This window comes from Cryptomeria japonica, chromosome 3, assembly GCF_030272615.1.
Source record: "Cryptomeria japonica chromosome 3, Sugi_1.0, whole genome shotgun sequence".
Classification (NCBI taxonomy): domain Eukaryota; kingdom Viridiplantae; phylum Streptophyta; class Pinopsida; order Cupressales; family Cupressaceae; genus Cryptomeria; species Cryptomeria japonica.
Window position 1 is genome coordinate 348,129,845 of NC_081407.1, and position 26,166 is coordinate 348,156,010.

Below are 26,166 nucleotides of genomic sequence, written 5' to 3' on the forward strand. Positions count from 1 at the left end.
AATTAAAATATAAATTAAATATGTATAAGATATATAATGAATATCAAATAATATTAACATCAATAAAAAATATTGTTTAATAAAAATATATATCTAAATTTTTATATTTTTACTCTAATGATAAATCTGAACAAATGTTGTTGATATGTCTTTGATATAAGTATTTTTTTCTTTACGATTTTCCTAAATTTACATATATTTCTCGCTATACCACTAAAACCAATTATTTTGGATTTCCTAAAAACAACTAAATTGTATTTAGCCAATAAGTGTACAAAAAAATAATTTTTGTAATTTATAATGTTAAAAATTGCACAATTAGACTTTGGTAAATAAAAAGATTGAAAAAATTAAAAGTTAAAATTTGTTTGTGATTGGTTCAAATTAATTTTTTTAATAACCAGTTAACTGGAAAAACAAAAAACTCATTACAATAATATTGCCTAACGACAAGTACTAACAATTTGGATCTTTATAAAATTCATTGCTTCCACACGTTACTAGTGTTAGTAGTCACGACAATGAAATTGATAAGAGCGCAAGAAAAATCTGACTGAATAAAACCATGAGGAAAATCTACCTTAGTAAATGAAGCTAGAGTGACAATAAATTAGATGTGGTAAGAGGAAATTTAAATTGCTAGTCAGCCTTGAGGGGTTCTATTATTACCAATAGATATATATTTTTGTTAAGGATATAATCTTAATTTAATTCAAAAATATATATAATTAAAATATTAAAGCTATATTTTAATCAGTAAATGAAAAAAAAAATTATGTGTATATTAAAAGTTTTTAAATTATTTTGCAAACATTAAGAATCATTAAAAAGAAATTTATAGTTTTCAAAATTATTAAAAAATAGAATGATTTAAAAAAACTATACAAAATTGTAATCATATAGAATACATACAATAATTGATTTTTAATAGAAATAATTGTTATATAATATAATTTTCATTTATATTTAATTTAAATTTAATAGTGTAAATCAACTCCTTGTAAAATAGCTAATTAATTTAATTAGACTTTGGTAAATAAAAAATTGAAAAAATTAAAAGTTAAAATTTGTTTGTGATTGGTTCAAATTAATTTTTTTAATAACTACTTAAGTGAAAAAACTAAAAAAACTCATTACAATAATATTGCTTATTAATAAACAAATATTATTTGTACTCCACAATGCCACATAATATCTCTAGTACTTTGTATACATGCATCCAATGGGAACTAAGAATGTGTAAAGAAATAAGAATGAAACTAACAGAACTGTAAAAATTTGGACGAATTGATTTTTGGTGGTCTTGAATTGATTTTTGGTGTTCTGAATTGATTTTTCGTGCTTGAATTGTTTATTCGTGTTCTGAATTGTTTTTTCGTGCTTATCAGTGAACGCTTTTATTTTGTTTCGAGGAGAGTAAACGGGCACAGTTTCAGTAAAGAGAAAATCAGTTCGCTCGGTTAGATTTTAGTAAAGAGGAAACGCAGTGTTACAGCCATGGCATCGAAAGAAGCAGATCCATCGCGAGGGTTTTTAACGAAAAAAGAAACAGAGGTGAAATTGGCGAGGCCAACGAGAGTCACAAACAAAACCCCCGCGCCAATTCAGATCACCGCGGAGCAAATATTAAGAGAGGCAAGGGAGCGCCCGGAGGCAGAAATCCGCCCTCCAAAGCAAAAAATTGCAGACGAGAGCGAATTAGCAGACTACCGTCTCCGCAAGAGAAAGTCATTTGAGGACTTAATTCGCAGGGTAAGATGGAATACTAATGTATGGGTCAAGTACGCATTATGGGAGGAGTCCCAGAAGGATTTTGCACGGGCAAGGTCTGTCTGGGAAAGGCCCTCGAGGTGGATTACAGGAATTCCACTCTGTGGCTTCGCTACGCCGAGGTGGAGATGAAACACAAGTTTATAAACCACGCTAGGAATGTGTGGGGCCGTGCGGTGTCGCACCTTCCGAGAATTGATCAGCTCTGGTACAAGTACATTCATATGGAGGAGATGCTCGGCAATGTTGCAGGTAAGTGAAAGTATCCAAAACCCTAATTTTATTTTTTTTAGAGCATCCTTATGTTACATTACCAAAATGTTGCCAAATCGCCAATGTAATTTATCTTTATCATATATTAAGCTCTGGCCTTAGTTATTACAAATTGGTCCAGAATGCATTGGATAATCAATATGATATATTGAACAACCTCAATATATACAATTATATTTGGTTTGGCAAATCTTTGAGCTTCATGGTTCATTATCTAGTTTTGTTCGAACCAGGATTTTGTCTAAAGCTAAACAATTGCCATATTTGTTCCAGGGGCTCGCCAAGTTTTTGAGAGGTGGATGAATTGGGAACCTGATGACCACGGTTGGTCTGCATACATAAAATTTGAACTCAATTACAATGAAGTGGACAGGGCCAGGGCCATCTTTGAGAAATATGTGCAGTGTCACCCTACAGTGAAGGCTTGGATCCGCTATGCCAAGTTTGAGATGAAGAACGGGGAGATTCCCAAGGCTCGGCGATTTTATGAGAGGGCAGTTGATCAACTTGGGGAGGATGGGCAGACTGAGGAGCTCTTTGTGGCATTCGCTGAATTCGAGGAGCGCTGTAAGGAGTTGGAGCGAGCAAGGTGTGTTTATAAGTATGCCCTTGACCATATACCTAAGGGACAGGCTGAAAATCTCTATAGGAAATTTGTTATGTTTGAAAAGCAGTATGGTGATAGAGAAGGTATTGAAGATGTCATTGTGGGCAAGAGGAGGTTTCAATATGAGGAGGAAGTCAAGGAGGGTCCACTTAATTATGATGCTTGGTTTGATTATGTGCGCCTCGAGGAGAGTGTTGGCAACAAGGAAAGAATAAGGGAGATATATGAGAGGGCAATAGCAAATGTGCCACCTGCAGAGGAGAAACGCTATTGGCAAAGATACATCTACTTATGGTAAATTGCTTAGTTGTGGCCATATCTATTCAAATATTGTTATTTTTTAAAGTTTTCCCCCATTTTATACTAAAATAGACATTCTCAACTGCGTTGTGGCTAATCAAGAAGTAAGCTGCTAAAAACAAACAAGAATATATATTGAGCTCTTTTTTAATCAATTTTTACTATGTGTATCTAATGGGATGTCATCTCAATCGATCTATTTAAATTAATTGTAGCATGCTGTTTTTTGTAGGATAAATTATGCACTGTATGAGGAACTTGAAGCTGAAGACATGGAACGCACAAGGGATGTATATAGGTATATATATCTTCAAATCAATTTTTTTTTGTATAAGTGTGTCTTTTATAATAATAGAATGATATATAATAATCTACATCTAAAACCTTTTTTCGCTTTATAAATTTTTCAGTTTGCTATGCAACCGAATCGATAATGCTCTTGTATTGTATATTATAATGATTTGCAATTATCTTAAGTGCTGTTTTTTTTTTTAAACTTATTGTATAGGCATGTTCTTGATGCGAATCACATATGATTTTAAGTAGGGAATTTATCTCCTAATACCAAAATCTCGTAAATATTCTGTCAATCATGTCTTAAGACGACCTTGTAATTTACATTAAACCCTGAACTATGACATTGATTATGGTTGTCAATCCAGGGAATGCTTGAAGCTCATTCCACAGAAGAAGTTTTCATTTGCAAAGATCTGGTTGTTAGCTGCACAATTTGAGATACGTCAGAAAAATCTGAAGTCTACTAGACATATATTGGGCAATGCCATTGGAATGGCACCCAAAGACAAGGTAAAGGATACAATGTAATATAAAAAAATGATTTATTTTTAGATTATATTACATACATTTAAGTGGAAATTAGTCATTAATTGTAGCTTCTTCTTGCAGATATTTAAAACATACATTGAAATAGAACTACAACTTGGAAATCTTGATAGATGCAGAACGTTGTATGAAAAATACTTACAGTGGGCACCAGCAAACTGTTTTGCTTGGGTCAATTATGGAGAGTTGGAAAGGTCTTTAGGTGAGACTGAACGCGGTAGGTCAATATTGGAATTAGTGATAGCTCAACCTGTACTTGATATGCCGGAGCTACTATGGAAGGTATGGGACACTTAACAGCTGCAAACTGTTACCTTATGTGCTGATTCTGTGCTCATCATTTGCAATTTTATTTTACATTTTGACTGTTTAATTTGTAGGCATATATAGAGTTTAAAATATCGGAAGGTGAATATGAAAAAACAAGACAGCTCTATGAGAGACTGCTGGATCGTACAAAGCACTTGAAAGTGTGGATCAGCTATGCCAAGTTTGAAGCTTCTGTCACTTTGGAGGAAGAAACTGAAGCTAATGAAGAACAGAATCAGTCGTGTGTCCTTCGCACTCGTGGTTAGTTATAAAAAAATGATTTTACAGAACCTGTATCTTCTCTTTTGAAGAAGTTACTTATGTTTAATGGAATGTTTCAGGTATTTTTGAAAGGGCATTTGATTATATGAGGACAACTGTCCCAGAGCAGAAAGAAGAGAGATCAATGCTATTGGAGGAATGGCTCAATATGGAGAGTAGCTTTGGTAGTCTGGGCGATGTGAGTCTGGTTCAGAAAAAACTGCACAGAAAGGTGAAACGGAAAAGAGCAATCATGGCTGCTGATGATACACCTACTGGGTATGATTATCTTGATCTGTGTTTTTTTTCTGTTCTTAAAGCCAAAGATAATTTTTTATCCTGCTAACGTATGCTATTACATTCTTTGCATTTCAGCTATGAGGAGTACCATGACTACATCTTTCCTGATGAGTCAGCCATGGCTCCTAACCTAAAGATATTGGAGGCTGCCCGTATGTGGAAGAAGCAAAAGTCTGTTTTTGATGATGATTAATTTTATTAATATTGTCCATTATGTTTTGAAGCATAGTCCTGCCAATGAAATGAATGGTCATGAGAAAGAGTGGTGGAAATGGAAGAGTTACATGTTGTCTTTAAGAGAATAATGGACACCAGTGCATTTGCTATTTCAACAGCAGGAGGCATATTTCACTTTCAGCACAGGATAGATATCACAGAGAAATGGAAGGGCGGATACCATGTGAAGATGCTTCCTTTGGTGAGGGAGCTCATTTTTCAGTTGCAGCCAGCTCATGATTGAGACATGCAGGAAGTGGAGCTGTATCTGGAATCTCATGGAAAACATGTCTGTATCTTTACAATTGTGTGAAATGATGACAGAAATTGTAAAAGTCCTGGATTTTTTGTCGCTTTAACTTCTGGATGTGATGGCTGATATCAAAGAATAGGTGGAGCTGGTAAACATTATACCTAAGTAGCATACTATGGCATATGTGTGTGAGAGAAAACTGAATGTTATAGAATGATTAAGAATTTCATTTTGCAAATTCGCTATTGTTGATTTTGAGGCAGCTTTGGGCTTTAGAGTTCTAATGCATTTGAACTTCTGTTCTATCGTCTTAGCTTGGTTTAGTGCTTTTTGGGTGTTGCTCAAAGCTCATGTTTAATTCATGTGGTGAATGATATTCTTGAGTTTGTTATCTGTGCTTGAATTTTGGATTTGGGTTCAATGGTAGTCTGTGTTGTGATCACTTGTAATATGGATCAAAGTCGTATTAGATTTTCTGCACTTGGATTCCAGTTAACATGCTTGGGAACCAGGATAATAAAGTCTTGGTGTTTCATCTTTCATTTGATATAGTAGTACTGGGATGCATGGAGTGTTGTGTTGTATCCTTTGTTCCATAGTTCAGCGGCCAACTGCCTGCCTGCCTGCAGAATAATTAACTTGATTCTTTGCGTTGCCTTGGGGTTGGACCCACTACACCTGATCCCGTGACAAAGAAGAGGGTTCAGGTGGATGATAGGAGTTGAAATCGTCAATGAGAGAGATGGACATGAAACTGTTCTGGATATGTGGGACAAATCCATTGATTTGATCTGTATGAACTCACCACCCATCGGCTATAGTCGCCTTAGATAATATGTGTGAGCCCTTTGTCTCAGCTGTGCAAAATCAAAACCTGCTGCTAAATCTCTGTTTGTTTGGGTGCTATCTTTTACCCATTGATCCTATGTTATTTTAACACAATGGAGTTGACGATTATTGCATTTGTTTTGTTGGGAAGATTAATTCCATGCTTTCTTTGACTAGGTCTGAGATTCAAATTGATCTCCTGTATGTTGCTTTCTGGTCCTAATCCCACACCGTATCAATCATTGTTAATACAATGAGAAAAATGGGTATCAGAGGAATTTTTCTTCCTATATATATTTATAGAAGAGAAAAGCATAGCACATTTTGAACGAATATTGGAATAGGTGAAAAATTGATGTATGTTAATACTTATAGTAGTGAAATCAAAGGCTTACTGTGTTGTTATTGAATAAGGATTCAATTCAGGCCCTTTGAATTTGAGGTGTACTGACAGGAGGCCCATTTTCATATTAGTAAAACATGCAATCTGTATGTAGAATCACAGAGTCCATCTTTAGTATGGACTTCTTGTGCTTTGAACACCAAAACTTCTAAATTTGTGCTAGGTGATGCATTTATTTGGTAATGATTTGTATAAAAAACATGAACCTCATACCATTTATTTAGAATTCTTCAAAGTTTTGGGGTCTAATTTGTCTAAATATGTAGGAAACACTAAACTAATGATTGCCAGGTTTGTTACCACAATCATAAAGAAACTGCAATGAATTCATTCTTGCTGTCTTTTTAAAATGCCATCGTATGCCATTTTCCTTTGGAATTTCCACCACTAGATCATAGGGTAGGCAAAAAGTAATCTTCATAGTTTTCGGTTCCCCAAGCCTGATCTTCATGGGATCATCCACCTTCAAAAAATAAGGGAATGTTCCCTCTTTCTGTTGCCACGCACATACAATCTAATGCCTACAAAAGACTGAAAAAAGAGGACATAATTGTTATAGGGAATTTTCAATTTTCAGAACACATATTGAAAATCTGCTAGAGAATCACTTGATTTGAATTGAAATCATGAGTTAGGGCAATCAGCACTAAGGAACAATTTCAAATTAATGGTGACTGCAATTGTTTGGTGGTAAATTGACAGGTTTGGCTAGGAACAAAATCAAATCCACGGAATGTGTTTAGTTCTTAGTCTTCTCAGCATTATGTGAAAGTAATGATTAACAAAAAATGTAAATACTTAAAAAAAAATTTGTTCAACAATAAAATTATAGAGCTGAAAGTAAATTATTAATTAGCCGATAGGCTTCCCTGCGAGAAAGCTTGCGTACAGAAGCTCGGCAATTTTGTCTCATGTCTGAAAACCAGATAATATGCCATCTTTCTGCCTTCTGATGTCTGAAACAAGTAACTGGTAAACAAGTTCTGGGCAAACTGACCAAACTATGTACGAATTGGGTGTGAAAACAGGCCAGCTCACCAACCTCTCACTTCTGATGTCTACTTTCTTAATAAGAGAAGTATTGTCTCGCTAACAGAAATCTTGACCCCATCTAATTATCCGCGTCAGCATGAATATCTTGATTATCTAGCACAATGCAGCTGAAACTGGGTCAACTGTTCTGTTTGGCGCTTCAATTTTCTGAATTTCTGCCCATTTTTTATAATTGGCATGGTTGTCAACACAATATGATTTGTGCAGAATCTTGAGGAAATTCTTTTGCCATGGTTTCAGGGAGTTTTTATTTTGAAATTTGTAAGCGGCATTCATTTTTTTCTGTGTTTTATTTCACTCTAAAAAAATCTATTGTTAGCTGTTAATTGAAGGCATTGGTTCTGTAGTTTTATCTATGGCTTTTTTCATATCATTTGTAATATATAGTTTTGCATCCCTCTTTGTTTCTTCATGAAGAGATATCTTGAACTACTGGAAACCTAAATACAAATTTAATATTGTAATTTAGGGTCTTTGCTCTTACGCTGTTGAGAGTTGTGAAGTTGTTAATCTTTCTTGTTGTTTTGCTGTACTTCAGTGAAATTCACAAGTGCCAGAAGAGCACTAATATTTTGATCAAGAAGCTGCCTTTCCAAAGGTTGGTTCAAGAAATTTCATAGGATTTCAAGGTATGAACAAGCATGCCTTTCTTTCTCTCTCTGAAAAGTAATGTTTTTAGTGCATAGACAACTGATAAACATGGTCTCACTGTACATTGGTAATGCATTATCATTGATATAAAAATCCGTTTGCATATAACTGCAGTAAAGGTTGCTTACGATCTATGCAAAGCTACTTTAACCACACACAAATTGCAGCTGTATGTGACCAGACTGAAATTTTTTACATACAATACAGAGGGAAGCATTATCTCCAGGTTTGTGGACCTTTTTCTACCACATTGTAGGTTTTTTTGATTTCAACTTACAGCCATGATTATATCATACTCAGCCATTATTGTTAGTATTATGGCAATGAATGGAATAACAGTTTGAGCCAGGTGGTGGTGTATGGACATGGTTTAAACTTTAAACAAAGGCAATTTGTTTGTTTCATTCTTTAATAAAGTGGTTGAATTATGGATATGGCATACATAATTATCAACAGCTGTGCTTAAATTATAAACTGAAAAATGTAATGCATAATAGTTTACTACCCTTTAATAACTCTGACTACCATCTGAAGATGGTTTACTACCCTTGGGATGGGCTAGGGATGCTGTTGACATACCCGGCCATCCTCAGATGGCTGAGTTCCATTTCTAGGAGGTTTCTAGACAATCAAGGGATATTAGGGATGACTCAGGAACCTTTCCAGTGCATCTCCGTGTACTGGAAACATGAGAGGTACAGTGACAGCCAGAAAAACCCTGAGAACTGGTCCCCATATATCCTTGAAAATTTCCAATCTTCCCATTCTTTTATGTTTCTCGTCTTCTCCTAAGTATAAAAATCAAAATGAAAAAGAAGGAAAGATATGTATAAAAAATGTAAACCACTTTCTGAAAAACTGGCAAAATGGCATGGCATATAAGGTAGGTGATCAGCACTCGGTGTTATTCACTCTTTTATGGAGTGTAACACTACTGTGCTTGGGTGCACCATAGTTGACGTTCAACAGCTGCTTTCACGGGCCAAAGAACAGAGACTTGAATTAGGACTCAACAAGAACAAATCTTGTCAAAGCTCAATGAAAAATTGGAGATATAAAAAACATATAGAATATTTTAAGTTTTATATGTTTTTGAATGTTTACCATGTTGATACATGATAGCCCTGGTAAGATAAATGATTGAATGAGAGATAAATGAAGTCTCTCATTCTATCATCTATCTCATCGATAGACTATGATAAGACTTCAGTTATCATTCCTTTGTCTGATGATTATTATAATTACTCTTCGATATGTTATTTTCGATTTTTCTTATACCAATAATCATATGCATGATAACTAAAAATTTACGTAGATATTCAGATATATACGATCTTGCTGTGATTGTATTCTTTGATTTATACATATATAACCTTGCATATAAATCCCGATTAACATTGGGTTCTTAAACCAATGCCTAAATACCGATTAACATTGGTTACAAATCGTAATGCACAGAATACCGATTGGTATCTGTTTTATTTGTTAATTGCATACACACCGATTGGAATCGGTTAACACGATTATGGTTTGAAGAGGTGCGATCAAGTAATATCTGGATCGGTCATGTCTAATAGACATGACCGGTCAAGGTATTGCTTGATCTCCTTTATTTGCATGTATATATATTGATCGGTGAATGTTGGAAGATCATTGAAATTTATTAATGCTCTTTCTCCGTCTTCAACATACCATATAATAATCAGATTTATTATACAGTGAATTGACAATTACATGAAAGATACAATAACATTATATATCTTGCTCATTGAATAGAAAATTGAAAACATTTACATGGTATCAGAGCCAAGTTAAAATTGAACTTGCGGCTTTTCAATTTTGTGTTAAATTTAAGTCAAGAGTATATCCAACATCACATTTCTCCAAATGGCAAGCACTATCAGATTCGAAGATAGACTCGGAGGAGGCGATGATTTCTCAGCATGGAAGTCCAGAATCAAGATGATTCTAAGAGAAAATAAAGTTGAATCACTTGTAAAAGCTGAAACCACAGAACCTGAGACTGAACCTGACAAAGCAACATGGATAGAGGGAAATGAAAAGGCCATCAAAATCATAGTTGATGGGGTGAGGAATAATATTATGCCTATCATAAGGAAACATGAAATGGCTTACAACATGTTCAAAGCACTTGAAGATGCATTTGAGATATCCAATGCAAGTAGAACCTTGGCTTTAAAGAGAGAAATAAATCATATAGCTATGATCAAAGTGGAGTCAGTCAATGCCTACTTCATGCGGATATCAACCCTAAGGGATGAGCTAGCAACCCTTGGATATGAGATCCAAAGCAAAGAATTAACACTCATTGCTCTAGATGGGTTGCCTAGTATATGGGAAACATTCGTCCAAGGCATCAGTGCAAGGGTTAAATTTTCAAAGTTTGAAAGGTTAAGGGCAGACTGTCTCCCAAGAAGAATCAAGCTTAAATAAGAAAGGGATCAAACAAAATAATATAGATGAAGATCTCCAAGTCCTAAATACAAACTCCAATAAGAAAAGCAAGAAGAAACAATTTAGGAAAAGGAAAGGTCGTCAAGGCAAGAATATCTCCCAGAAGGATCTCTCTCATATCCAATGTTACAGATGTGACGAATTCGGACACTATGTTGCTCAATGTCCGGAAAGAGCCAAACAACAAGCCACATTTGCCAAAGCAGGAAAATCTAAAGGGGAAGATGACTCCGAGAAGTATGTACTCTACTCAGCACTTATAAATCAAGCATCAAACAAGGTTAACTCCTGGGTGATCGACAGTGGCTCATCCAGACACATTACAGGGTTTAGAGAAGTGCTAGACTCCATGATAGAGGAGAATGATGAGGAAGTGACTATCGGAGATGACTCCACACATCCAGTCAAAGGAGTTGGAAACTACACCATCAAACTGAAGTCAGGCGCATCATTGCAACTTAAAGGAGTACTATATGTCCCAGGCATCAAGAGAAATCTAGTCTCTATATCAGCACTAGAGGATAATGGGTACAAAGTGACCTTTATGGACAACAGAGTGTTGGCTTGGCCAAAGAATTCATCTATCAAGAAACCTAAAACCATTGGTCAAAGGCAATGCTACTTGTATGGGCTGTGCACAAAGCCCAACCTAGCGCTAATCCATGAAGCTACAAATGCTAATGAAGTTTGGCATAGAAGATTAGGTCACCTCTGTTGATTATAATTAGGGATGGCGGATTCCAATTGCCATGGGCAACATTGGGATCCGCCCAAGGGGGCTAGCCCCTTCCCCAACGTGTAGGGCTGGGCCCTATACCTCACGACATCAAATGAACATCCCTTGCTACACTCAAGCCAACACGCCACCATGTATTGGGCCAACCCTATCCTAATGCTTTCGGTTAAATAAATAAATTAAAGTCATTAAATTATAATGCAAGCCGACATAATTAAGATTATTATTCCCCATATAAATAAACTCCAACTTCACTCTATCATTCACTCATATTCAGTTTTTCCATCCATGCAAAATATATGTGCCTACCAATGCGAATTCAAGAGGAAGACTACATCTGCAATTAAAGGGATTTACCCCTGTCATATCAGCGAACTACACATGCCAGTTGAGGTGTGTAATTCATTAATGAAGAGAGCGAACTAAGGGATAAGGTTGCTGTCCATCAGAGCAGACTTCATACATTACCTAGGGTTTGGACCTGATTGCTGTTGGAAGGGTTAAAGGTGCAGATGTGACTACTTGATGCTTGTGAAAGTGCAGTTTTGTGGAAGACATTATCAGTCCTAAGTACAAACACCTTCAAGTACTTGAGATAAGTGTTGTAACCCTCATATGAACATAATTCATAATCAGATCTGAGGATCTTTTCTGGCTAGGTTTTTCCTCCTAGGAGGTTTTCCCAGGGTAACCGTGTCTTGTTCTTATTTTGTTCATTTCTTTTTTATGCCTAAATCTGGAAAACTATAAATCTTTCATCTAATCGATTTAGTTAGAAACTAAATTCTGGTTTTCTGAGTTTATATTAATCTGAAAGTGTTAAAACTAACATGGTATCAGAGCTATAGGCTAGATCAACTTTCAGATTTTAGGACTCCTTTATTTCCAAATTTTGTCTCATTCACAGGTCAGGTCAATGGGGCTGAAAGTTGAAGATAGGCTTGATGGGAATCTCAATTTTGCTGCCAGATTTAATCATGTAATTTCAGTCTCTTGTTCCTTCCTTCTTTGGTGGTAGGTTAGTGTTGACGTGTTTTTTATGCACATGCGAACACAGAATAAAATACCGAAGTATCTTATCCTCTCTTGAGCTCAGAATGCTGAAGATGTCGCGAAAAGGATCAATCGGGATGACTTCAAGGTTCTTTTCTGTAGGATCTCTACGTGTGGATAAGCTCTCTGTGGTATGATGTGATTTGCTGGAATCACTTACACTCAATGACCTGAACGTCTGATTTGTTGGTATCACAAGTCCTACTAACTAACTGGAAGACAAACAAATGGCAAAAGATGCAAGGTTTAGGAAGTCTACTCTACTACCTAGAATGTGAGAAGATGGATGAATGACTAGGTGGATTCCTACTGGGCTGGGTCTCACCATCAGGCTGAACAATTCAACACCAACTCAGTGCGATCTTCTAAGGGATGCTTCCAATATGTTTAAATGGTACACCATCTGACAATGATCACCATTCAAGAAAATGCATGAAACAATAGACGTGTAACGACTTATGATTAAGCTCATTTCATTCCAGTTGACCACACAAGGCGCACTTACCATCAGCAAGAGGCTAGTGGTTTGGATTAGATAGATTCCACACAGGTGCATTCAACAATTTTCTTCATTCGATCTAATCATCTACCATCTAGAATTGAAGATTCAACAAGAAACCATGCATATTGCAAGAAACGACACACTTCACCATTACTTCAATGAAAATGGAGTTTGTTTACAATCAATGGCAACAATTTCTTGCCTTGTCCTCCTATTCTACTCTAATTGCTACTCTATCAATTGACTATTCACCTTCTCACTACTCTCTATCTACTCACTCCTTTCTATATGCCTTTACAAAATGAAGAGCCGGGGCTTATATAGTGCCCATAATACAATTCGATGGCCAAGATCAATGGCCAAGATTCAATAATGAAAACCCCAATTAGGGTTTGTTACAACCATTACATAACATTTAATGCTTGACCAATGATAAAATTGTATTAATTGGACACGTGTCTTCTCTGAAAAATTTGACCAATGGATAGCTGGGGTAGGTACATCGAAGTTTGTGCCACCTCCCATGAGTTAGGTACATTGAATCTGCACACGCTGAGGTGGACCTATCCGATTGGAGGAGTGATGACTGGGATGCCACCTCATCTGACACTTGGTTGATGCCAACTCGATGTTGCTGAGAAGCTAGCTTTAATTAACTCTTCTGAAACTATATGCTTCTTCAACGAACCCTTGCTCTAACTTCTTTTGTCTTTGATGTGTAGGATGATGATGTACCTCGCCTTGGAATGCTGGATTGGAAGAAGTTATTCCTGATGATGCTTGACCGAAGAAGGCCGTCCTTGTCGATGCTAGACTGGAGGAGGTCGCTCTTGTCCTTGCTTGATCTTCTTTGATGAGAACCTGCCGACTTGTAGATCCTCCGAGCTTTGGAATCGCCATCTTGATACCTACACAACATTTCACAATTAGTAATATATCTTGAAGTGTAGAAATTAAACTTAAAAGGAAGATTTAAGATTTTAATTAGGAAACTTCATGATAAATCTTGAGTTATCATTTCCTAATTAACCATGCAATACTTAGATTTTCCAAAACAAATGTCCAAAAATCAAACCTTAAACAAGGGTGTCAAGATGATTTTGCCATACCTCCTCTTGAGTATTAAACTCTAAGAAATGATGCAAAAAATGGATTTTGCTAGGCAAAATTTAAATCAAAATTCTCCCTTGGATGAATTGCGCCTCCTCTAACTTCAAAAGAATAGACTCCACCCTCTTTGATCTTCAACACTTAGTAGAAATTCGCTCCACTCTAGCTAGATTTCGCTCCTCCAACTCGCACTTCAACCTCTGGATTTGGCTCCTCAAATAGCTCTCCAATTTCGCACTTAGGAAAGGATGAATGAATGATTAAACTTGAACAAAGCATCACCCATATATAGAGCGCTCACCTTGATTCCCTCCAAGGCCGACTTGCCAAAAGGGAAATGAAAATGAAATAAAATCCCCCTCAAAAGAAGGCCGACTTGCTTGTAAAAGCAAATAAATGTATTTGAGCGCTCACCTTCATTGAAAATTTGAAAATTAATTTTAATGCCTCCAAAGTGGATTTTTGATTATTTCAAGGCCTAAAAATTAATTTATTACATTAAAATGCCTTTAATTTAATGCGAATTTGATTTAGCCTTTCCAAAGGCCTCAAAGTTAGCAACTTGGTGAATTTTAAGGAATATCAACGCTCAACAATGTAAAAATGAAGGATATCACCAATTTCGCCCTGGACCTTCAGTGAAGGTCAGGAGCGATTTTTCAATCTTGCTCTTAATCCTTCATCTTTTGGATTCCAAATTGCTTCCAAGACATAAAATATCATCTCTTCTTCCTATCCACACAAGATCTGGTCTCAATTCCTCAAACAAATGAGAGGATCCTGAAAAATCGCTATGGGCCCTCTCTGGGGTCCGGAGCGAGTTTTTGATTTTAGGCTCGACTCTTCATCATTTTTCATTGAAACTTCATTCGTCATTAAGCAACATCCTTCCTTTATCTACTCCATCCAAATTCGCTTTGTTGTTGCAAGGTAAAATGAGGATTTTCAATAATTTTGCTCTGGGCCCTCTTTGAGGGTTAGGAGCGATTTTTCGCTGTGGGCCCTCTCTGAGGGTCAAGAGCAATTTTTTTATTTTCTGACAAAAATCATCAAGTTTCAAAGGCAAAACAATATTCATCATGTTTTTGGAGGTCCCTTCTCCTTATCCTAACCTTGCCTTAGCACCATTTTGAAGAAAACATGCATTTTTTGAAAATCTCTCTGTGGACCTTCAGTGAGGGTCAGGAGCGACTTTTTGGTTTTAGGCAAATTCCTCTATCTTTTAATCTTCAAATCACCTCCAAGGCATAACACATCACGTTCTCCTCCTGTCCAAGCAAGATTTTGTCTCAATTCTTCAAACAAAGGAGAGAAAATTGGAAAATCGCTATGGGCCTTCTCTGAGGGTTCGTAACAATTTTTGTAATTGCTTTCAAAATACTAACTCTCAACAATCTCTTTTCACTTCAAGGCAATTTAAACGTTGTTTCAAACCTATGTCTAGACTTGTCTTTCCTCAAACTTGGATGAAAAGTTCTCATATTAGGTTTTTCGTTGTGGGCCCTCTCTGAGGGTTAGGAGCGATTTTTTGCTGTGGGCCTTCAGTGAGGGTCAGGAGCGATTTTTTCATTTTGGGTTGATTTCCTCTTGTGTTGATCCTCCAAATTATATTCAACGGATAGAACATGCTTTCCTTCATCCCTTCCAATCATAAAATCACTTTGATCTTGCAAGAATAATGCATATTTGAAAATCTCGCTATGGACCCTCTCTGAGGGTTAGGAGCGATTTTTGCTAACTGGACCAAAATGTTTCACTTTTCATCTAAAAATCACTTTGCCAAGGGAGATATCATCTTGTTCTTTGCTATGAATAAAAATTCATGTCCAAGAAAGGTCCAAAAATGTGCACACAAAGAAAATCGCTATGGGCCCTCTCTGAGGGTCAGGAGCGATTTTTCCTTTCTTGGGCAAAACTCCTTCAATTTATCATCTTTGATCAAGTCTAGATACCTCATTATGCTCATTCTATCCTTCACCAAGCTTTTGACATCTCAAATCGACCAAATAAGGCTAGCAATGACCCCTATGAGATTTCTCGCTGTGGGCCCTCTCTGAGGGTTAGGAGCGATTTTTCTGTTTTCAACAAGGTCCTTCATCATTTCAAGTCCAAACTTCTTCAGGCGGGTGGAGAAAGTCCTTCATTTCCCCTTCATGATCAAAACTTGGTCTCTTTTCATTGCAAAACGAAGGAAATCAAAATCTCGCTGTGGACCCTCTCTGAGGGTCAGGAGCGATTTTTCGCTGTGGGCCTTCTTTGAGGGTCAGGAGCGAAACTTGACTTTTTGAACTCTCTGTCAGGATAATTTTATGGAATATAACATTTAAGTATAAGTTTATACTTTAAGTTATATTCCATATATACTTTCAGGATGTTTGAGAGTGGTTTCAAACCTCCAGGAGTTATATTGCAAAATCTAGTTTTTGGAGGTTTTTCAGTTTCCAGACTTAGTCAAATTTTAGGATCAGGATATTCCAGACTTAGCCAAATTTCAGGATCAAGACTTTCCAGACTTAGGCAAATTTCAGGATAAGGACATCACTCCAGCAGGACCTGCTATCCAGGTGATCCCCTTGGCAACACTCAAAATGCAAAGGCTAACAGACAAAACCCTAAAAGACCTAAAAACAAACTCTAAAAAGCAAAAAGTAGGGGTCCCCATTTGCAATGGGGCGATGTGTGAAATGGTCACAACAGTTAGTAAATATAAGGATCTCTCAATAAGATGACTTTGGTGTCAATGAAAACATTAAATGTTAAATGAATGAATCTTTTATTTAGTCCTTGTTAAACCGAATATTATAAGAGGATGCTTGGTTAATCAAGGTTGTTGTTAAGGGATTATTATTTTGTTTGGGCTGCAACTTTATGTAGTGGTTAAGATCTGATTTAAATAAGAGTTGCAGATCTGATTGTGAAAGGTTGTGTCCCTTTCATAGGGCAGAAATAATGAAGAGTTGCACTCTTTCAAAAGGTGCTAATGGTGAAAGGGCGTGTCTCTTGCCAAAGAGCATACATGATGAGGAGTCATTACCTCTCCCTCATATCGAGAGACATAAAGGAAAGGAATCAAAGCATCCAGTGATATCACCTCGAATCAGATCGGATCAGAACTGTTATTAAGTTACAGGCAGTAACATCTTTGTTCTAGGTGGTATGCATGGGGATGTGCTTAATATGTAGGCTTAATATATGATACTTGATAATGTTATTCTGCATTGCATTATGTATGACTATTGTACTTAATTTCATATGTATTCTTAATACATGACAAGTTAGTATACTTATAGCCTAATGCTTGTTACTATTGTTAGTATTTAAGAAAGTTGGGAATGGAGTTGTTTCAAAGAGGGGCAGTCTAAATCCAATCAATAAGATGATTCCCAAGATAGGATAAGGATCAGCGTCCCGTAAACTTTGAGGGAACCTATTGTATTTTGGTCTCTGAGCGCTTTGGTAACATAGATATTCCCTTCTTCCTTAGAACTGAAGTAGTAACGTAGGTTGACACTTGCATTAAGAAAACTAATTGAACTATGGAATATCACAAATTTGATTCATGTTAAGATAGATTTTGTCTTCTAATCAATTTAGTTGAAGTCATAAGTATTTTGAAATAGATTAATTATGGTTAAAACATGCCTAAAACTAGTAAGGGAAATTTTGTGTACGTGCCTGATCAATTAAATACTAAAATTAAATATGGAATGTATGCCCACATTCAATTTCTAGTGCTTAAATTGTTCCAATGAGTGAGATCAAAACAAAGAAGAAAAGTTGAACTTCATATATTTGTAAAGACATTGCGAACTTGAATATTTCCTCTCTGTTTTGATCTTCGTTTAATTTGTTTATGTCTTTATCTATGTGTGTAAGGAAAAATAAGCCAGTTGCATAAGTATCGCTGCTAATTGAGTAAATGAAGTATTTATTAAATAAATATCATAAATAAGTGAGCTAGGAATTTATTGTTCACAATGCTTGATCCGAAGATTAATTCCTTTGATGTATTTGCTGTTGGATATCTAGAGGTTTGATCTGAAATCCTTTATTAAAATTATTTTGATTATATATACTGCAGCTTACTAATTGCTATTGATTCATGAAAGTATAGGCTGTCACTATCATTTCTTGGTTAGTATCTTCATTGGTAAGTATACCTCACTTTCCTTGTAAACATTCTAGTAGTACTTCCTCACCTATGATCTCATTGAGTTTTTGAAAAATGATTTTTCAGTTGAGTATTTGCTATCATGAAGTGTGAAGTATTATGGAAATTAATAATATACACTACATCCTCAATTGCTGAATTAGAATTATTCTAGTTGATAACTATCGTACTTTTGTGAGCTAATTGTAGACTCTATTAGGTCATACTAATGGTTGTATGCATGTACTCTCAAATCTGTGGAAACCCTGGTGAGGCAGAAAATGTTCATGACTTAACCATTTTGAGTTTCTTTATGAAAATTAGATTTTTGTTATAACCTGTATGGTGATGTACAAGTTTTCAAGGTTGTGTGTTACTGGCTGGCTCCTTTAATTTGTGTCACATAAGTATTGTCTCAACATTCCATGTATCATTGGTTATATTGTTAAAGGGATACATCTAACTTATTATAAATGTTGTGATCCTCACCCAAGGTCATTTTTATATAACTTCATATAGTAGGTGATGTATGTCGAGGGCCAAGGCCATACTGACATTAGAAATCCATAAGCTTGGATTGATGTGGCTTCAGAGGAAGCTTTGAAATAAGGCATAAGTATCTTCACACTCATTTAGAAGAAGGTTGAGGATATGTCCTGATCATAATTGAGCCATGGGTCCAATTCATAAAAGGTGAAGTTGGCATTTCTCATCCTTGTTTATGAATACTTATGATCTATGATCCCTGGCTATCAGTATGATATTGAGGATTAAGAGGGAGCTCTATGAACTTCAATAAAACTCTTGGTATGAAAGAGTACTTGATAAGCCTAGGGTTTTGTAAAGATTTTAACCTGTTCCTTAAAGTATTTGAAATGCTAATTTTGATTCCTTATGTGGATGACCTAACTCTGACTGATAAAGATAGTCTCATTTAATATAAGAAAGAATTAGCTTAGAATTGAGATGGAAGATCTAAACCTAAAATGCGCTACTTTTAGGTTAGAAGTGTGGCAAGGATCTAATGAAATTATTATAAGTCAAATTTTCTATTGTTATGTTAGAATTATGGATTGTAAACTTATATGGAAACTAACTTGAAGAAGTTGAGTATGTCTGCAGCCAACTATGATCTTGCAGATTCATTTGAATAGTGGCAGGTTGATTGGTGAGTGCTTCAACTAATCAAAGTTAAGCATATTGTTGCAGCCAAGCATATTTTGATATTTGCAAGACACAATTGATCATAGGTTGAAGCTGCTTAGGTTCAAATTGGTCAAGAAGTGTTATGGACAAGGAAAACACTTCAAGCATTCACCCGCTGCGATCTCTTGGACCTACAGGGACAGTCTTCAGTCTCAGTTGCATTGAGTATTGCTGAAGCTAAATACATTGTTGCAAGTGTTGCATCAAGAGAAGCAGTGTGGTTTCTCAAAATTCTTGTTATGTTGTTATGAATTATTATCAGGGTTGTATAGAGATACCTGACAATTTAGTGTTTTATGGCAGGACAATCATGTGTTGCAGATGTTTTCACCAAGTCTCTTGAAGCTTGAAATAGATTTGGAGCTGTGGAGAACACCGCCTTGGTTGAGAGGGAGTCTCAACCTCTATGATACATTGTGTTGTATCAACCATCCTCTGCGGGCAATGTAAGGTGGTAGTGTAATCTTCTTAGGGAGAAGTGTAATTGTTAACCATCCTCTGCGGGCAATGTAAGATGGTATTGTAATCTTCTCAGGCAGAAGTGTAATTGTAACCATCCTCTGCGGGCAATGTAAGATGGTAGGAAAAAATCCTCTCCACCCTCTGCGGGCAATGTAAGGTGGATCCAGTCTATGCTTGTGTGCGAGCTGGAAGACTATGTTATGTAGTTCCATTCTATGCTTGTGTGCAAGATGGAGGACTACAATATTCTGATTATGTCAATTCCATTTCTTACTTGTGTGCAAGATGGAGGACTATGTTTTCATTTTATACTTATGGAGAGCAATGATTATGTATCTCCACTCTATGCTTGGGTGCAAGATGGAAGATTATGGTGTTACATTCTTCTTTGGGAGAAGACTGAGGTAAAGACAATGAATGATGGATATGTGTGATCGATGGCATGGAAAGACTCCATGATGTGCATGAATAAGTTGTGTATGTATTCATGAATTGCAAGTGTGTATGTTAAAGTTTGAAGTGATCTTCCACAGGTAGTACAAGATGGATGCTATGGGATACTTGTTGTGATACTCTCTTAGGAGTATTTGAAGTTGACAGCTAAGTTCGGATTACAATTTAAGCATTGTATGTATTACTTAGGGTTGGGCCCTAATCTTGTAACCTGGTTGTAAGATTATCTTTCTCCCTAATTAAGAGGGAGTGTTGATTATAATTAGGGATGGCGGATTCCAATTGCCATGGGCAACATTGGAATCTGCCCAAGGGGGCCAGCCCCTTCCCCAACGTGTAGGGCTGGGCCCTATACCTCATGACATCAAATGAAGATCCCACACTACACTCAAGCCAACACGCCACCATGTATTGGGCCAACCCTATCCTAATGCTTTCAGTTAAATAAATAAATTAAAGTCATTAAATCATAATGCAAGCCGACATAATTAAGATTATTATTCCCCATATAAATAAACTCCAACTTCACTCTATCATTCACTCATATTCAGTTTTTCCATCCATGCGAAATATATGTGCCTACCAATGTGAATTCAAGATGAAGACTACATCTGCAATTAAAGGGATTTATCTTTGTCATATCAGCGAACTACACATGCCAGTTGAGGTGCGTAATTCATTAATGAAGAGAGCGAACTAAGGGATAAGGTTGCTATCCATCAAAGAGTAGACTTCATACATTACCTAGGGTTTAGCCCTGATTGCTGTTGGAAGGGTTAAAGGTGCAGATGTGACTACTTGATGCTTGTGAAAGTGCAGTTTTGTGGAAGCCATTATCAGTCCTAAGTGCAAACACCTTCAAGTACTTGAGATAAGTGTTGTAACCCTCATATGAACATAATTCATAATCAGATCTGAGGATCTTTTCTGGCTGGGTTTTTCCTCCTAGGAGGTTTTCTCAGGGTAACCGTGTCTTGTTCTTATTTTGTTCATTTCTTTGTTATGCCTAAATTTGGAAAACTATAAATCTTTCATCTAATCAATTTAGTTAGAAACTAAATTATGGTTTTCTGAGTTTATATTAATCTGAAAGTGTTAAAACTAACAACCTGAATTTTAGAGCTTTATCATCAATGGGAAACCTTGTCACAGGTCTACCTAAGTTAAAGCAATATCATTCAGGGGCATGCAAGGGATGTACCCTAGGTAAAAATACTAAGGGTGTTTTTCAAAATAGTATTAGGAAAACAAGCAAAGTTTTAAAGTTAGTTCATTCTGATGTATGTGGACCTATGTCCGTACCTTCTTTGGGGGGATTTTTGTATTATGTAATATTTGTTGATGACTACTCTATGAAACCTTGGATCTACTTTTTGAAATGTAAAGAATCAAAAGAGATTTTTAATAGGTTTAAGGAATTTAAATCACTAACATAAAACTACTTAGGAAATAAAATTAAAACCTTAAGAACTGACAATGGGGGGGAATACACCTCAGATTTGTTTAAAGATTTTTGTAAAAATGCTGGGATTAAGAGGGAGCTTACTATACTTTACAATCCTCAACAAAATGGGGTAGCTGAGAGGAAAAATAGGACAATTGTAGAAGCTGCCAAAGCCATGATTCTTGATCAGAATCTAAATACCAATCTTTGGGCAGAAGCAACCAGCACTGTTGTATATTTGCAAAATAGATGTCCTCACTCCCATCTTGAAGATAAAATCCTTGAGGAAGTCTTTACTAAAACAAAGCCAAATATCAGTCACCTTAGGATATTTGGGTGCCATGTCTATAGTCATGTACCTAAGGAGAAAAGATTAAATTTAGAGCTTTCTGGAAAAAGGGGAATACTTGTAGGATATAGTGAAACCTCTAAGGCCTACAGAATCTATATACTTGGTCAGAGGAATATTGAACTGAGTAGGAATGTAATCTTTGAAGAAGACTTAGCCTTCAAAAGAGCCCAAAGCTCAATAGAACCTGAAGCCTATATCCCTACCCCTAGCATAGATGAAAACTCTGCTCCTGAGCTTCAGAGGGAGAGTCTTGAGGAAAATGAAGGTGAAACTCAAAACCCACCTAGAGAAAATTTCAAGAAAAGACCACTATGGGCCACCAAAACTGTAGAAGAAGCTCAAAAGTATGCTGCCCCTTCAGGAACCTTCAAAGAAAGCAAAAGGCCTAACAAACTTACCAACTATGTTGCCCTCATGAATGATCTTTCAAAAGCTGAACCTACTAATGTATCAGATGCACTTAAACATCAAGTATGGAAGAATGCCATGTTTGAGGAATAGCAATCCATTATGAAAAATGATGTTTGGGAGATTGTTCCTAGGCCAGCTGGAAAATCTGTTGTCACCTCTTAATGGCTCTTCAAAATCAAACATGCTGCAGATGGCAGCATTGAGAAACACAAGGTTAGATTTGTAGCCAGAGGGTTCTCACAAAAGGAAGGAATTGACTAAGAAGAAACCTTTGCACCTGTAGCCAGATATACCTTAGTAAGAACAGTCTTAGCCATTGCAACAACAAAAAGATGGAAAGTACATAAGATGGATGTAAAGACAACATTTCTTAATGGAGATATTGCACAAGAAGTATACCTAGAGCAACCTGAAGGGTTTGAGATTCATGATGTAGAATCTCATGTATGTAAACTCAAGAAAGCTCTTTATGGGCTTAAACAGGCTCCCAGGGCTTGGTATGAAAGAATTGACACTTATCTCTCAGGGTTAGGCTTCTCAAAGAATGATGCTAATATTGATTTTTTATGTTGATGATTTGTTAATGATAGGAAAAGATCACCTCATAGATCAATGTAAGAAAGACCTTGCTAAAGAATTTGACACGAAGGACTTTTGACTCCTTCATTACTTCCTAGGTTTGGAAGTATGACAGAATTTTGATGGCATTATACTAAACCAGGGTAAATATACCCTAGACATATTGAAGAGATTTGGAATGCTAAACTGCAGACCCATGACCTCTCCAATGGAAACAAACCTTCATAAACTTAAGGAAGCAGCAACAGAATCACAACCCTCAGATCCTACTCTATACAGACAAATGATTGGGTCCCTGATGTATCTTGTAAATACGAGACGAGATATCTGTTATGCAGTCAATGCCTTGAGTCAGTTTATGTGTGAACCAAAGGAGATACACCTGGTAGCAGTAAAACATATCATGAGATATCTACAAGGTACCTTAAAACTTGGTCTCAAATATGAGAGAGTTGAACTAGATTTACACGGATTCATAGATTCAGATTGGGCTGGAAGTGTAACTAACAGGAAAAACACCTCAGGATGCTGTTTCAGTTTAGGTTCAGCCATGATATCCTGGATTAGTAGAAAACAGTCATCGGTAGCACAAAGTTCCACTGAGGCCGAATACATTGCAGCCTCCATGGCTGCTCGAGAGGCAGTATGGCTTAAGAAGCTGCTTGTGGGGTTATTCGGTGAACCAATGAAGCCTACAACCATTCATTGCGACAACCAAAGTTGTATAAAACTTTCAGTGAATCCGGTGTTTCATGACAGATCCAAACATATTGAGATTCCATATCATTATGTACGAGACATGGCAGACAAGAATGTGATCCAGTTGGAATACATTTGTACAGGAGATCAGACAACAAATATTCTTACCAAACCACTTTCAAGGGTGAAAGTTGAGCACTTTAGAAAAACTCTTGGTATGATTGAAATTTAATTTGCTTTGTACCCCTATACTTATTAAGATGTTTTATGTGTAAACTTCTTTGTCATGTTAGGACTTTTATGGGTTTAACCCCTTGTGTTCATGTCTAAGAGGTGATGATCTCTTAGATAATGAACACTTGTATGTAGACATTATAAGGTGACGATCTTATGATGTTCAAACCAGTTATCATGTTGGATCTTTGGGATGCCATGGATGTGCCATGATTGTGTTGTGGTAAAACATTTGGATAAAATGTTAGTGCACATACCACAACTTGGATAAGTTGAGAATTTAACTATTCTCATTTGCTTATTCTTAAGTGTTGCGTGTTTAGGCAATGCTGATATCACGTGCTTAGGTGATATCTTGTCATCACAAGTTAATGTGATGAACTTTTGTATCACGCGTTTAGGTGATACTTCATGTCACGTGCTTAGGTGATGTGATTTCTTGTATCATATGATTGATGATACTTCATGTCACATGTCTAGGTGATATGGTCCCCTAGAGAAGAAGATTATAAGACTACATAAGGAATACTGACCATCATGAAAAATGTGATGCTAGATATGTTGTCTTTCATTTATCTTCCCTAGCTAAGAGGGAGTGTTGATACATGATAGCCTCGGTAAGATAAATGATTGAATGAGAGATAAATGAATTCTCTTATTCAATCATCTATCTCATCGATAGACTATGATAAGACTTCAGTTACCATTCCTTTGTTTGATGATTATTATCATTACTCTTCAATATATTATTTTCGGTTTTTCTTATACCAATAATCATATGCATGATAACTCAAAACTTATGTAGATATTCACACATATACGATCTTGCTGTGATCGTATTCTTCGATATATATATATATATATATATATATATATATATATATAAAACCATGCATATAAATCCCGATTAACATCGGGTTCTTAAATCAATGCCTAAATACCGATTAACATCGGTTACAAATCGTAATGCACAGAATACCGATTGGTATCGGTTTTATTTGTTAATTGCATACACACCGATTGGAATCGGTTAACACGATTATGGTTTGAAGAGGCGCAATCAAGTAATGTCTTGATCGGTCATGTCTAATGGTCAAGGTATTGCTTGATCTCCTTTATTTGCATGTATATATATCGATCGGTGAATGTTGGAAGATCACCGAAATTTATTAATGCTCTTTCTCTATCTGCAACATACCATATAATAATCAGATTTATTATATAGTGAATTGACAATTACACGAAAGATACAATAACATTATGTATCTTGCTCATTGAATAGAAAATTGAAAACATTTACATACCATGCCATTATCTTACCAATATTAGTCAAGTGTTATTGATTGTTTGCCAACTTTAGTCAAGTTCTGTGGATTTTTCAAGCTATATAAAATCTTAAAATCTTTTCTACTTTCATTGTTTTTTAAAACTAGCTTGTGAGCAAAGTTGAGTTTGAAGTTAGATTGTGTCTATTGGTAGGTAGCAAATATTTTCCTAAGCGCTTCATTAAAACTGGAAATGAAAGTCTTATCAACATAGTTGTTGCAGCATAATTTGAGAGCAAATATTTGTAATATCCCTTAACAGGATCTAAATAAACTCTCAATTCTGATTGACTCCGTAGGAAAGTTTGCAAGAATATTTGAAAGAGTTCTGAATTTCCGAGTCTAGTTGAACTAGAACAGTCTTTACCAACAATTAGCAATCGAATTCATCAATTATGGCAGGGTATTGCGCAAAAAATAAATAGATACCCAACCCACATTGTAATGCCCCGCCAAAAACCCTAAAGGAAACCAATACAACTAGGCAACTAAAAGGTGTAATAATGTTTTTTCTAAAGAACAAGTGCATAATCATATCAATAGCACGTTTCACGACACAACGGAAGACTAACACATAATTTCCTAAGGGTTACCAACGAAGATTAATTCGTAGATTATATTAACACTATGGTTAATCCAGTTGTACAGCTAATTAGGAAAAATGAATGCTTAAAATAAAATCTACACATACATCTAAATTCCATAATGAAAGAATCAAGTATTCCAATGCATTCATTTCTCATAGATCATATATACAAAAGATTAAGGCAACTGAATTAACAAACATTCTAATGATTCCCTTTTACAATATCCATAAATACATGGTTACCATAGATACCACGGATTATAAAGTTACAATATAAAGGTTACATAAAAGTTGATACAATGACCACAAGGTCTCAACTGAA

General features: G+C 36.0%; 1 pseudogene; it reads left to right on the forward strand.

The window, feature by feature from the left end:
* The first annotated feature begins 1,284 nt into the window (after positions 1-1,284).
* Positions 1,285-26,166, forward strand: part of LOC131034793 (uncharacterized) — a 36,707-nt pseudogene continuing 11,825 nt past the window's right edge.